This window comes from Squalius cephalus (assembly GCF_949319135.1).
Source record: "Squalius cephalus genome assembly, chromosome: 8".
Classification (NCBI taxonomy): domain Eukaryota; kingdom Metazoa; phylum Chordata; class Actinopteri; order Cypriniformes; family Leuciscidae; genus Squalius; species Squalius cephalus.
In genome coordinates this window covers 36,932,005-36,947,028 of record NC_137129.1, presented here as the reverse complement: position 1 = coordinate 36,947,028, position 15,024 = coordinate 36,932,005, and the positions used below count along the sequence as shown (strand labels likewise).

Sequence of the window (15,024 nt, the reverse complement as noted above, 5' to 3'; positions counted from 1 at the left end):
CTCCTAAAAATAATGGGCGTGTCACTCCTAACTTTAGGACTCCTAATTTTTTTCACTAAGAGTAATTCACGAAGCATTTTAGCCCTAAAAGTAGCACCTAAGTCTGGGACAGCTTAAAAGAAGTCGAGAGGACTCCTAACTCACTAAGACCTATTCACAAACCGCTTTTTGTGGCATTTCACGTTGCGATGTTTTGAAATGCGTATGCGGCGCTACAGGAGCTTCCAATCGCGAGGAACAATTCTGCATTGTAGGCATAACTAGGAATGCAATAACGCCACCAACAACAACCAAAACTAGGCTACTTATTGCATGTAAACTAATTGTAACGTATCATTGTGAATCAAATTAAAACGTTCTTCTCTTTGCAAACGTAGGCAGAGGCATATAGTGACAGATTAATTCAATAATGTTGCAAAGATATTGCATCAATCCATATGTTTCATTAGGCTAATAGGTTATTTGTTTTGCCTTACTCTTTATTCATTTAGGCTATTTATTCAGTTATTCATCATCTTCCGTCCTTCGCACTGCTTGTGTAGCGCACGCATTCTCAGACCTGTCACCTGTCACTCATCATCGTAGGGGAGGTGTTTGGAATCATTCCCGCGTTACAATCATCAGCCAATCAAGGTGGTCACTTCAGTCAAGCTCGTGCATGAGTAATGACGTCATCCATAGCAACGAAGACTCACTCTTAGTTTAGGAGTTGTCATTTTTCTTTACTAAGAGTAGGTCTGAAAGGCGTTGTGAATAACTTTTAAGAGAAAACTCCTAGCTAAAATCTTTTAGTGCGATTTAGGAGTACTCCTAGTGGTAAGATAAAATGCTTTGTGAATACGGCCCCAAACCATTTACAATTAATATTTGTGTTTTATAAATACAGCAAGTTTATGGTGGAAAAAGTTCAATCATCTTAGACTTTCGTGACTCAAACAATAAACTATTTTGGTTAGATTAAGACTTGAATTTACTGATTTCCAAGTAAATTAAAGACTTAATTCATCCAAAAATATAAATTCTGTCATTAATTGTTCACCCTTATGTTGTTCCAAACCAGTAAGAGCTCATCTTTGGAACACTTAATGATGATATTTTAAAATTTCTGTTCCTTCATCGACAGCCTATTCAACTATCACTTCCAAAGCCACAGAAAGGTATAAAGGAAATCATAAGTAATCATGTGACTCAAGTGGTTTAACCTAAAAAAAAATTTATGAAGCAACAAGAGTGCTTTGTTTGCACGAAAAAACAACAACAAAAACTTAACTTTATTTACAAATTATTAATCTTCGATGCACGCTCACTTAACAACATCTGCTTTCGCATCAACAACATGCACAACTCGTAATGTTCTCATGAACGCATGTTGGAAATTTATATTTTCTAAATTAAGTGGTAAATGTTTTGTTGCTGCAAACACAGCACTCGCGTAGTTTAATAAAATGTATATTAAACCACTGGAGTCGCATGGAGTACTTTAATGATGTACCTTTACACCTTTATGGGGCTTGAACGTGGTATTTGCGTAGACTGTCAATGGAGGGACAGGAAGCTCTCAGATTTCATTAAAAATATCCTCATTTGTGTTGTAAAGATGAAAGAAAGTCTTACATGTTTGGAACGAGATGAGGGTAAGTAATGACATAATTTCCATTTGTAGGTGAACTAACCCTTTAGGAATAAATTTAGACACGCACCTTAAGAAATCTCACTAAATAGTCAGCTGACGGAAGAATCTTTGTTCCCTTCTTGTAGCTTTGTGATGTTGGAGGCAGGTGATGGGCAGAGATTTCCCAATCAGTTGAGTCTAAAATTAAAAAAGCAAGACAACATCTACCTGTCAAATCATGAAAACAATTGGTTTGAAAACTAATTTTATTTAAGGAAAAGTAACTTTTGTAAAGTAATTTGACTGGACAAATTCAAAATGACTTATGAAACACAAAAAAAATCTAGTTATACCAAATAGCAACAAAGCTTTTTTTAAATGTTTATGCACATGATTATCTCAAATGTTATCTGTAAAATCTGACCCTCACCAGGTTCTAGTCTGCACAGCCTTTGAAGACCAAGCCTGGTTAGCCAACCACTTGGTGCAGCATGGAAATGCTCCTAGCAAACACAAATAGCAAATACATTTAAACATGAAAGCATATCCAAACATCAACCAAAATTGAATCTGATAAATACATTTTCATAAACATTTAATCTTAAAGAATTACTTACACATTCTAAGAAAATTTGTTTTTCAGTTAACGTTAGGTTTCAGTTAAGTTAAGTTAGGTGTGCTGGCAAACGAAAGTAAAATATGGTTTGAGGATAAATACATTATGATATTTGCACATCACAAATATTGTCATAAAACAAAATAACATTATAAAATACATATTGTAAATGAGTTAAAACACTTACTCTGTGTTTTCACCGTTAAAAGCAAACTCCGTGTCTGCACTGCGTCACGAGTCAAAGAAGATGCAGGGCCTAACGTTAGTCTGTGAGAAAGGTTTAGGCGCACACATCACATAAATATCGTTATAAAACAATATAATGGCATGAAATACATGTTGTAAATTAGGTTAAAAACACTTATTTTCGGTGTTTTCCCTGTTAACGTTACAAGCAAACCTTCTCGTCGTCAGCTCCGTATTGAGTCAAAGATGTCGCCTTTGAGAAAGGTTTCAGCTCGTTTAAGCACACAGAGCATTTAAATTTCTCTATAAATCAATATGTTATAAAATACATATTGTAAATTAGATAAAACACTTACTTTCGTCGTTTCTCTGTTTAAAAGCAACCTCACCCTGGTCTGCTCCGCATCGCGCGTCAACGAAAATGCCTTTCTGAGAACGATTTAGCCATTTACAGCACATACATATTGTAATAAAACAATATAATGTTATAAAATGCATATATAAATGCGATAAAACACTAAATATCTGCGTTTTCCCTCCTCGTATGCCTTGCATCGTGAGTCAAAGAAAATGGCGTCTGTGAAAAAAGTTTCGTCGCGCTTCTTTGCGCATGCTCAGACGATTGACGCTGTTCCCTCTTGCTCGGCCAACATAATATTTTTTGTGCAACGTTAAAAGTTCTGTGAACACAATTATTTATTTTCTCTTGATGAACATTTTGTAGTACAGTCATGGAAATCATGCAATCATTGACCAAACATATTTTTTCTTTTTTGACACAACTATTATGTTGAGCCAACATGTATTTCCTCATTTGTACAACTTTTCGCATCAATCATTTTTTACAGTGCGTGCTGCTGTCAACGGTGACGCATGCGATTAATGTTTTTCAGTTTAACGCGTTAAAAATATTTAACGCAATTAAAGCAGCATCCGGTTTTTTTTTTGTCATCCTTTGGCTAGCGTTACATTATATAAATGCTTTTAAACCATGCAAGCGAGAAAATACAAAAGAGAATGCGCTGTCTGTGATGCTGACACACACGACGCACAGAACGATGCACGCCAGAATCGACTTCTCTTTCGCGCTTTCGCTTTGAGTACCTATCCTCATGAGAGCACCTATCCTCATGAGAGCAGTCTTAAATTAGTTAAATAAAGTCTTAAATGAACGTTAACAGTTGTGAGAAAATGGGACGCGTGTGGGATCCACATGTGCAGCAGTGTCATCAGAATCAAATAAGACTTAATTCATAAAAAGAGGCCATTAAACAATTATTTGAAATATACTGTCTTTATGTTGTTTCTACATTAATTTGGAGATTAACTGTGAAATTATGACATAAAATATATTAAAAACAAGCTATCTTGTGTAATTCTAACAAAATTATCCCAATATAAAAACACAAATACACTGAGTGAGCAAACATTTAGGTGAGATTTGCAATGGTAATTGAGCAATGTTTATATATGAATAAAAGCCTTAATTAAATATGTCATCATGTAAAGTGATCTCTTCAGAAGAAATTAATGATTTCCTAGACTTTAAATGGATGGACAAAAAAAAAACTTGTTAATATTAAAAATATCTATATGACAGTAGGCCTATACGGCAGTTCTTCCCTGTGGTATTGAAAATACATTTCAAGGTATAGTCTCAAAGTAGTATCGTGATTCGTGACAACACTAGTGTAGGGTGCCACACATTTTTAAAAATGTTCACATGGTGCCTTGACTGAAAAAAGGTTGGGAAACACTGATATAACCTGATGTCAATTATGATGTAACACTCATAACCTTCAAGCAATTAAATATGTAAGCAATAACAAGAGGCTGTGCTGAATCGTGAATAAGTCACAGCTGAAGTGAAGCGTCAAAGTGTCAGTTGCGTAGCTGTCAATGGAGGGACAGATATCTTCATAAAAAAAAAAATCTTCATTTGTGTTCCGAAAATGAACGAAAGTCTTACTGGTTTGGAACTACATAAGGGTAAATAATGACAGATTTTTCAAGTTTTAGTTAACTAAGCCTTTAAGGCTAAACCTCAAGTGTCATAACACCATCAAATGAAGTTCTGATAGAACTGTAGTGTAGAAGTTGTTTTGCTTAAAACTTTTAGGTTTACAAAAGCCAGTTACAATAATATCAGCTGAGTGGGAGAGAACTACATGGTGAAGAAGAGACAATGAGAGCTACGCAAATAAATAGATAGCCCTCAGGGCCAAATTAACATAAGGGCTAGACGGGGCAGATGCCCCACGGCATGAGCAAGAAGGGGGCCCGTGATTGGCAATAGACCTAGATTGACTAGCACCTAAACTTTGATGACACCTGTCTGAATTGCACTTTCAGGTGGATATTGATAGTTTGTTCATCAGTAAATTGGCAAAACTGCAACCGCGGCATTCCTGTATTGCTGCACAAAAGACCTATTCACTGGCTCCACACGTCATTCATGCAAACAAAATTATCTGGTAGCTTTAGACACGCTATGAGACATGACACTCCCTTGTCTTGTTACAAAACTATAGCATGCGTGACACTACTTTGATGCTCCTCCAAAAACTTAAATAATGTGGACAGATCTGAATGGTCTTTTTTTCTTCTGAAATGTGTTGTGTAGCCTACTGAAATTTTGCAATTTCAAATAAGAAAATAAAGTGTACTTTTCAACAAGTCATGTCTAAAATGCACAGCTTCAGAGTTTAACAGAGAACTGAAGATTATATGCATGCAAAACACCACAATATAGGCTACTGAAAAAATATATATATTTCTGCCTGTGCATTAAACATGTATCCTTGAGAATATCACAGTTAGGACTTGGACAGGATTATTTCTTCATTTCTGCATTCAGTGTCTTAAGTGCCACATGATCTTTCACAAAAAGGCCTATGCTGATCTTGTGCTCATTTCTTATTATTATCAATGTTGAACACAGTTGTGCTGCTTAATATTTTTGAGAAAACAGTAATCTTAGGATTCTATGATGAATAGAAAGTCAAAAGAACAGCATTTAAAGGAAATAGAAATATGATGTAACAATGTATGTCTTTATTGTCAATTTTGATCATTACAAAGCATCCTATTAATCTTCAGAAAAACAAACAAAATCTTGTTGAACGAACACTTTTGAACAAAGGTATATATAACAAAATATGTATATACTGTGCTTGAAGTGGAAAAAATAAAAAAAGTGTTGGCGGTACTTACGTGGAGGGGGGGGGGGGGGGGGGGGTGTTATGGTATGATTGAACATACAATCAAACGGTTCTACAATACCTATCAAGTCAAACCCTGAATATTGAAAACTAACCAGATTATATTCATTATTAATTTAACATTTATTTGCATTATGTTCATCTAATGTCACATCCACAATAATACGTTTTAATTTTTTTTTTAAATGTAAAAACATTTTCTAAAGTGTCTTCACGTTCTGTTTTCGCTGGAGGTACGTACTGGCCTACTTCGAGCACTGTGTATATCTCAATACAGGTGAATGTCAGTAAATGGTCGTGTAACTGAAACTCCTCGTCCTTCTCACCACCCTCTGTATATACTGATCAGCTCCCTTTTCTGAAGTTCTAAGATGGTCTGGGTTTCAATCCCTCCACTGTGTTGACCAGTGCGTCTGAAATTCTTGGGCATGTTTTCGAAATAGTGGTGCCAAGTGCCTTTACTGTTTGCGCCAAAGCCAAACACACTGACCTAAGCACAGAAAAACATATCAGCAGAAGTACCTGACATTAGTGTACAGCACACAAACCACAGACAGTAAGCCACACAAGCTCTGTGAATGCTAAAAGCTTTACCTCATCACAGATGTGCAGGGCGAACATCAGCACAAGTGTACTAAAATGAGGGCCAGTCATTAATCTGTTCTAAAGTCATATGTTTACAGTCATAAATATATTTATATAGTTCGATGTATATGTGATATTTAATTCCCTGTTGCTTTGTAGTTAGGCAGTAAGTTACTCGCCTATTGTTAGGACCCGACGGTGCTAAGGACCCTGATGCTGACGCAGTTTAGTTTGAGGTACGACTACGAGCGCTATTATTACTATATGCGCAAAACGGACCTAACGCGATGGGAACGCCAGTTCATCCGCGATCGATAAAGAGCAATCACATGTGTGCGTGCATCAAAGAGTAAGTTAATCTTTCATTATACTGTGTTATTTACACTGTGAATGTGCGTAAATATGTCGTTAAAGACGTGATTAACACATACGCAGTAGCACACGTGTCTGTAAGATATTCCTATTATACAATCGCTGTATAGACATATTTCCAGTGTTAATGTCATACGAAATACAGATTGTATTCATTTGCATATTGATGTTTTATCAGTGTGTATATTTATACTGTTTTATTCTTGTTTCTCTTTTTTAGAACCACACTCAATTAAATACTGTTCAAGTTTGAAATGAGTGGTGTGTGCATCTGGCTCCTCCTAAACAGACATCACTTATTTGTTCTGATCGGACAATCTTTGGTGGTTGCCACCGGGTATTAATTAGCCCTAAGAGCTTAACAATTCTTTACAACAAGGAAATCCGTGGATGGATAAGATCTTTTAGACTTAATGTGCAGCCACGTAGTGTGCACATAATGCATGAAAGCAGTGTGTATAACCATCACCTGAAAGAATGAGAGGACCGTTAGCAAAGAACAAAAAGGAACTTTGATGTTGTAGCCTTTAAGCTACTTCAGAATCTACAATGGGGTCTAAAAGTCTGACAAGATCTGGGACTCAAAACCAGATAATGAACAATTCATTTTAGGATTTAAACCGATTTTAAACAAAGAAGTTACAATAGCTATGTTTTCGTCCAAAGTTGCAAATTAACTTTAACTGACCATTCGCAAAGACCCGCCCCCTTTAGTAACTGTTGCTATGTCCGACAAGCCACACGCTCTTGCACCAAACCATGTTCTCACGCAGTGAAAAATACATTGCGGAGGAGAGAGGACACTGACAACGCGCTGACAGACAGGACAGAGCAGGTTACTTTTGATATGAAACAAAGTCTCACCTTTCAAATTTGGTCATTATTTAAAGAAATTTAAACAATAAATACTGTTTTGTGGCTCTTTAATTTGTCTGACAGATCGCTGTATGCCTCAGTTAAAGCTGCTCATGAACCGATCATCTCTTCCTTCTAATTTATAGCATCAAATAAACATGAATGAACATAAGAAGGAATGTTGTTTTAACCGCGGAAAGACGTCAGTACACCGTTTTTCAAGTTCAAATCCTCCAATGTTAATCTACTAACTCTCCTGACTGCTTTGTTGGACAAAAATGCTGGATTCGGCGGATTATGATTGGTCAAATCGCATGTCAATCAAACTTCCCTGCAAAGGGTGCACCTCATTCCATTTCCATTCCATTACATGCAAACAAAAGTCTCAGGTAGCTTTTTGCATAAAACATTTGCGAATAAAGCAGCGTATCCATCTCATGTGTTCAAAAGAACAAAATTGTCCCTTTGGTGCAAAATATCTAATAAATGGAAGTTGTGGCAATGTGTCTTTTTTCCCCTACATCATAAATGAGTTGTGTCTCAGAGCACGCAGAGCACTGTCATGTTATCTTGCGTTCGAACGCCTGGTGTTTGGGAATCCAATCATGAGAGATGCTTCTGGGAGGGAATTAAACCAAGTCATTTCAGAATGACCAAACCAACATTTAAGATGCTATGCAATGAATTTGGTCCACTGGTTAGTCCAGTTATCCCATCACATCCTCTGTTGAGGCAAAGTCACGTGAGCTTTTTGTTGCAAATCGAGGTATTTATGTGTTTCCATCATAGTTTATGTCTTCTTACAGGATAAAAATGTATCTGCTTCAATTGAGTGCATAGAATTTTTATGCGCATTTGTAGAATTTATGCATATTTTGGCTTTTCCATCCAGCATTCTTTCATGAGATATCACATATGTGCATAAAAATAGCAGTGTTGAAATAGGATTGGAGTGGCCTCCAGGAGCAGGATTGAAGACCTATGGTGACACTAAAGGGTTTCCATGGCATACATTGTGCACTTATCTCAAGCCTAAAGTAGTCTGTGTGCCATAACATTAATCTCCACAGCAGTCTCTCAGGTGGAGTTTGTAGAGACAAAGCATACAACTATAATGACCAATTTTATCAATTCAAAATTCTTTATAATAACTCTTTTCTGTTGAATGGTTTATTGTTTTCGTTGGTTTATTATTAACATAAAATTTAGATACTGTGTGATCTTACTTTGTCCTTGTTGGCTTGCAGCTTGTCTATAACCTTAAATCGTGTTCTGTTGAGTAATACAGAAACAGAAAAAAGGGTCAAAACAATCCAAGAAACAATTGATGACAAAATAAAAGTACATATGTCCAGTGTTGGGGTAACTCATTACAAGTAACTTAATCAGATTACTTTTTCAAGTAACTAGTAAAATAACACATTACTTTTAAAATTAACAAAATATCATAGTTACTCTTTCAAATAAGTAACACAAGTGCCCTTGTGCTCATGTTGAGACAAATAATCGAGGTGCAGTGTGTGTGTGTGTGTGTGTGTGTGTGTAAACATGATGGTTATTGTAGTTCTACTGAATATGAGTGCATTTATTCATCTCACTTGCACAAAAAAAATCAATATTCCTCAAAATGAATAAAAAAAAATGCAGAATCAGAATACTATGCAAACCTCTTATAACTAAATATGTTAAATAAACATACATTTTTATGCATTTACCAATGTACTTGCTTCTGACCTTCAATAATTCAGTTAAACCATAAGCAAAAATGACTAGATTTTTTTTTTATTGGTAAAGTAGCCTAAGTGTTAAACTTTTTTTCTCCTATTCTTCCGTTCCGTAGACTCCCCTTCATTGATAGTAGCTTATGTTGAACTTTATTCTTGTTCAAACAGACACTGTATGAAGTAGTACATAAAGTATTGAATGAAAATGTCTCTGAAACATCTATTATTTGGCAAATATTGCATTTATTTCACTTCAGCTGTGGTAAAGTATGCAAACACCACGTGAGCGGTCACCACCAGGGCTGGACTGGGACAGAAAATCGGCCCTGGCATTTTGGCCCAGACTGGCCCACTACATATGATCATAAACACCACCCATCTTTGAACGCCTTTGAATATGTTTTTGTTCAACTCCTATTCAGTAAAACCACTAATGCCATGTAATGAGTGAGTATAAATGAGTGAGAGTTAACAGATGAAATAAGTACAAAATTGTCACAGGAATTTTGGTAAAACTGTGGTGGGTGGACCTCTGTCCTTCTAGAGGGGGTTTGGGGGCATGCTCCCCCTAAGAAAATTTTGTGCATTTTAATGTTGAATTCATCAATCTGGTGCAGTTTGAGGGTTCAAAATTAAAAGCTCCAACCCATATTCAGTGTGCAAATATAACAAAGAAAAAATCAAACCTCTTTTAGTAACAGTGTCTGTCTATATTACACTACTACATAATAATAGTTATAATATTAATCTCATGACAGTAGCCTAATAGCCATATATTGTAAAACAAATGCACTGAAAAATAAAGAAAACTTTCATAATTAGTTTTGTACTAATTTCTATACTTGAAAAAGATAAGCACATGATCTTTTATTTTGACGGAAACTGCATCGAGCTTTTATTTTGGCGGAAAACATGGATAAAAACGCGTCTCATTAAACTTCTAGTAAATTGCTGTAATCGTCAACTATGCAGATGTGGAAATAATCTGTAACTGGGTTATGGGTTCCTACACTCATAGCCAAAGTGTTTTGAAAGTAGTTCTGCTTACCGCGGACTCTACACTTTCTCATCTCTCTCCTGATCCTCCTCATCAGCCACTGGAGCTGATGAAGGTCCTGCTGCTGCAGAAAACATATATATCTTGACACATTTTACAGCATCTGCTTGAAGGGCCTGTATCTATTTTTCACGCTATTTCTCTGCACATTCCTTTGCGTTTCTTCTCCATCTCTCAGACTATTATTTTGACAGATACACACTTGACACTGCACGTTCGCTCAGAGCCCAGAGGGGGGAGGTGTTTAAAGATGTGATTGGGCCAGCCCAGTGTTAATCAAGAAAACAACCAATGGGCCGCTGATCTACGCGTTTCATGGGCCGGTCTGTTAGTGGAAAAAAAAAACAACGCTTACTTTTTAGCGCAATTTTCCACCGGACAAATTGCGATTGTTAACTCATGATTTCTGTTCTGTGCGTACCAATCTTGCACTTCTATCTACTCCTCAACCAGACCACCTAGAGACTTCGGGTTTTCGGCATTATGTTAAGGAAGGTCTAATCTCGGGAACGCACAAAAAAAATCCAGGAAAAGATTTACTATCTCTTAGTGTTGTGATCCCATGAGGTGAGAAAATTGCGCTAAAACACTCACTGAATTTTTATTACTTGTTTTTGACCAATGCATTACACCGGCACTAACCCAGCGCCGTCAATTAAACAAAACAAAACGAATGGGCCGCCGATGTACGAGTTGTATGGGCCGTTAAAAAAAAAAAAAGTATGAGATGTATCGGCCCAAAAGCACGTCGGCCCACCGGGCATTTGCCCGGTATGCCAGATTACCAGTCCAGCCCTGGTCACCACGGGAACCAGAAAGCGTCTCCGTTTGCAGCTCCTCCCCGCCTGCACGCGGCTACTCTCGCCGATCGGTTACATCCAGCCGGTGCCGATGTTCGGTTTCTCATCCAATACCACGTTTCGCTGCGTTCACCTTCAACCCTTATCAGTGTGATAGTTGTTTTTTATTCCTACAAAAATGAAGCGATTAACACCCATGAAAACATACTTTAGAAAACGATCATGATTTATTTTAATTTACTTTTTAAACTTTAAAACATATTATTTTGTATTTCAGCATTACATTATGCTGCCATGCACAGAAATTAAAGACACACATCATTGTCTGAAAGCACTAGATGGCCCAGAGAGAGAAACATCATGTGGAGTTATTTTGTTTTGTATTAATAAATATAGTTTTGTATTAAGTAATAATGAATCAGTAGGAGTGTACATACATATATTATAGTAGAGTAAAGGGATTTGTGATTTTCTTTTAAGTACTTGATTTATAGAAGTGGCAAATTGATAATTCATGTTGTTATTTTTAATAAATAGAAATAAATATAGAACAGATTAATCATATTGCCAATAGACAGTTACATTAATACACGTTTAGCTGGTTAGTTAAATGATTTGAAATTAAATAGATTTTCACGGGGTGACTTGATGAATAATAACCAACCATATTGTTGATTACAAAGGCTAAAAAGCTTAAAAAATAAAATAATTTATATTTCATTGTAGATGGATTTAGTTACCTAACTTTCCTGGTAGCTTTGTCTGAGAAAATGATTCATAAATCAACCTATCAGTTGACCCTATGTTTACTTTCTTCACTGACAGACAAAAATAAAAAGCCTATATCAGTCAAAGCTCAGCTTTAGGAGGGGAAAAGACAGAGCAAGAGAAAAACAAAGAGAAAAAGAGTGTGATGCTGATGAGGTGAGAAAAAACAGCTGTCCGCACATGGTTTTAAAGCTATTGTCATCCAATTTTTTTGGCCTTCAAAACATCTTAAAATGCACATATGTAGATCAGAGAAATCAAAATTTTATCGGGGGAGCATGCCCCCGAACCCCCCTAAATACCTCGCATTCGGTTCCTCAGTGATTATAATACTGTGCCATATGCATGTTACTGGATGAATTAATTAAACTACTTAATAATGAGCATTAGACCATAAACTAATTTTTTTTTTTTTTTTTACATCATACCCTCATTGGGGGCTGAGCCCCCCTATGAAAATCCTAGAATCGCCCCTGAGTTGCAGAACGCCTTTCAATGCCCTTCACGAGACAGCAGCCTCTCATACCCTATAGCTGACATATAATAGCCAGAAGGTTATATAACCCAGCGTTTCCCAACCGGGGTGCCTTCTGGCGAGGGCAGGGGTGCCGTGTAAAAACTCCATCAAACATTTAAAAATTGCTAAAATGTGTAAAAAAAAAAATTACCATCAAACTCGGATCGTCGGAGGTCTCTAATAACAACAACTAATGGGCACACATTTATAATAAAAATGCAAATCATAAGATTTCGGCGTTGAATTGGGGAGGTTGCGCTTGCGCGTGATTTTATTCCCGTGCCGCATTCCCAGTGCGTCCATTAAAGATGCCTATTTTTCATTGTTGCGCTTACGGTTAAATACACACGAAAACATTGTCACAAGTTAACGTACGTCTTGCCGCGGATTCACATAAACACATCGGTTATGTCCGTGCTGCTGTCAACGGTAACGCAATTAAAGCAGCATCCGTTTTTTTTTTTTTTTTTTTTTTTTCCATCCTTTGGCTAGCGTTACATTATATAAATGCGTTTAAACCATGCAAGCGAGAAAATACATAAGAGAATGCGCTGTCTGTGATGCTGACACACACGACGCACAGAACGATGCACGCCAGAATCGACTTCTTTCGCGCTTTCGCTTTGAGTACCTATCCTCATGAGAGCAGTCTTAAATTAGTTAAATAAAGTCTTAAATGAACGTTAACAGTTGTGAGAAAATGGGACGCGTGTGGGATCCACATGTGCAGCAGTGTCATCAGAATCAAATAAGACTTAATTCATAAAAAGAGGCCATTAAACAATTATTTGAAATATACTGTCTTTGTTGTTTCTACATTAATTTGGAGATTAACTGTGAAATTATGACATAAAATATATTAAAAACAAGCTATCTTGTGCAATTCTAACAAAATTATCCCAATATAAAAACACAAATACACTGAGTGAGCAAACATTTAGGTGAGATTTGCAATGGTAATTGAGCAATGTTTATATACAGCGGCGGTTTCTTCATTAGGGCGATCGGGCGACGCACCACCAAGTGTGAAAGGGACTTTCAATCACTATCTCATTCAACCACAGAATTACGCTAGCAGCAGTCACTCACTGTTGTTCTGCCTCTGGATATAGTCCAATCAGCGCCGAGTCACGTTCTGTGGAGTACCGCCTCTTTTTGGGCGATTTCACTCTGGCTGAGAATCGCCCAGAGTCTTCCCATAGACTTTACATTCTAAGATTTTTTTTTTCGAACTGCAGGCACTGCAATGCATTCTCTATGGGTTCCGGGAGGGCTCGCACTAACGTGCTTTCGTCATCATACGTAACCCTAACTTGTGCAGCGATTGGTGGAAACAAATGTACCTCTATTAGTATTTAGCCATAAGCTGAAGTGACATCCAATAATTTCCTCAGTGCATAACTTACATTTCACGGACATATTCTCCATCTGTAAATGTTAGAAAGTCCAGTTTGCTGTCATGAGTGGGCGAGCTTTCTGCAAGCTATACTTCCGTGAACAAGCGCCCCCGCGTGCATGTGCGCCGAACAGACGGAGCGCAATAGAATAGGAGCGCAATTATTCTGACTAAAATATACATTAGCACTAAATTATAAATATATTTAGCTAAAACATTTGTTGTTGAATATTTGTTGTTGTTGGTGAACATAAATGTGCTAGAGAATTTCAAACCTACATGTGTATTTTTATGATATTAGCTTTTTTTTTTTTTTTTTTTGTTTAGTAAATTTAACTACTTCTTTAAAAACCATTATTTTGTTTTTAGATTGTAATGTTGCAATGTTAGAATGTAATGTGATTTGACCCCTTTTTTGGATAGACTGCAGATAGACAGCAAGGTTACACTATGTTTGTTTTTATAACCTTCAATATAAACATTGTTTGTAGGACAATATCGATCAGGATATTAAATATTTAAAAAAAAAATTAAATACAGGTTTTTTTTTTTATTCAAATAGAAAAATAATAATTAAATACTCAGATTATACCATACATCGCCATTTAGCCCAAAAATTCAGATTTATTTGGCAATTGGCTATTTCCCAACCCTACCGGCTGAAGTTTTAGCTAAACTTTAGGCTAATGATAGCTACATTATTATCACTGTTAAATTGTTATTTAACAATAAGCCTACATTCAGTCCTGAATTAAAAATTCAGTTTGTTGTGCCCCTCCAAAATTTTTTAGCACCAGCCGCCACTGTTTATATATGAATAAAAGCCTTAATTAAATATGTCATCATGTAAAGTGATCTCTTCAGAAGAAATTAATGATTTCCTAGACTTTAAATGGATGGACAAAAAAAAAATTGTTAATATTAAAAATATCTATATGACAGTAGGCCTATACGGCAGTTCTTCCCTGTGGTATTGAAAATGTATACATTTCAAGGTATAGTCTCAAAGTAGTATCGTGATTCGTGACAACACTAGTGTAGGGTGCCACACATTTTTAAAAATGTTCACATGGTGCCTTGACTGAAAAAAGGTTGGGAAACACTGATATAACCTGATGTCAATTATGATGTAACACTCATAACCTTCAAGCAATTAAATATGTAAGCAATAACAAGAGGCTGTGCTGAATCGTGAATAAGTCACGGCTGAAGTGAAGCGTCAAAGTGTCAGTTGCGTAGCTGTCAATGGAGGGACAGATATCTTCATAAAAAAACAAATCTTCATTTGTGTTCCGAAAATGAACGAAAGTCTTAC

At 36.4% G+C, this 15,024-nt stretch overlaps 1 protein-coding gene across 1 annotated transcript in view; it reads left to right on the top strand.

The window, feature by feature from the left end:
* Nucleotides 1-6,417: 6,417 nt before the first annotated feature.
* Nucleotides 6,418-15,024, top strand: part of LOC307162922 (CMP-N-acetylneuraminate-beta-galactosamide-alpha-2,3-sialyltransferase 1-like) — a 50,637-nt gene continuing 42,030 nt past the window's right edge. Inside the window, exon 1 of the mRNA XM_079878676.1 lies at nt 6,418-6,569. The gene's annotated coding sequence lies outside the window, so the exon portion shown is untranslated. The remainder of the gene's footprint in view (nt 6,570-15,024) is intronic.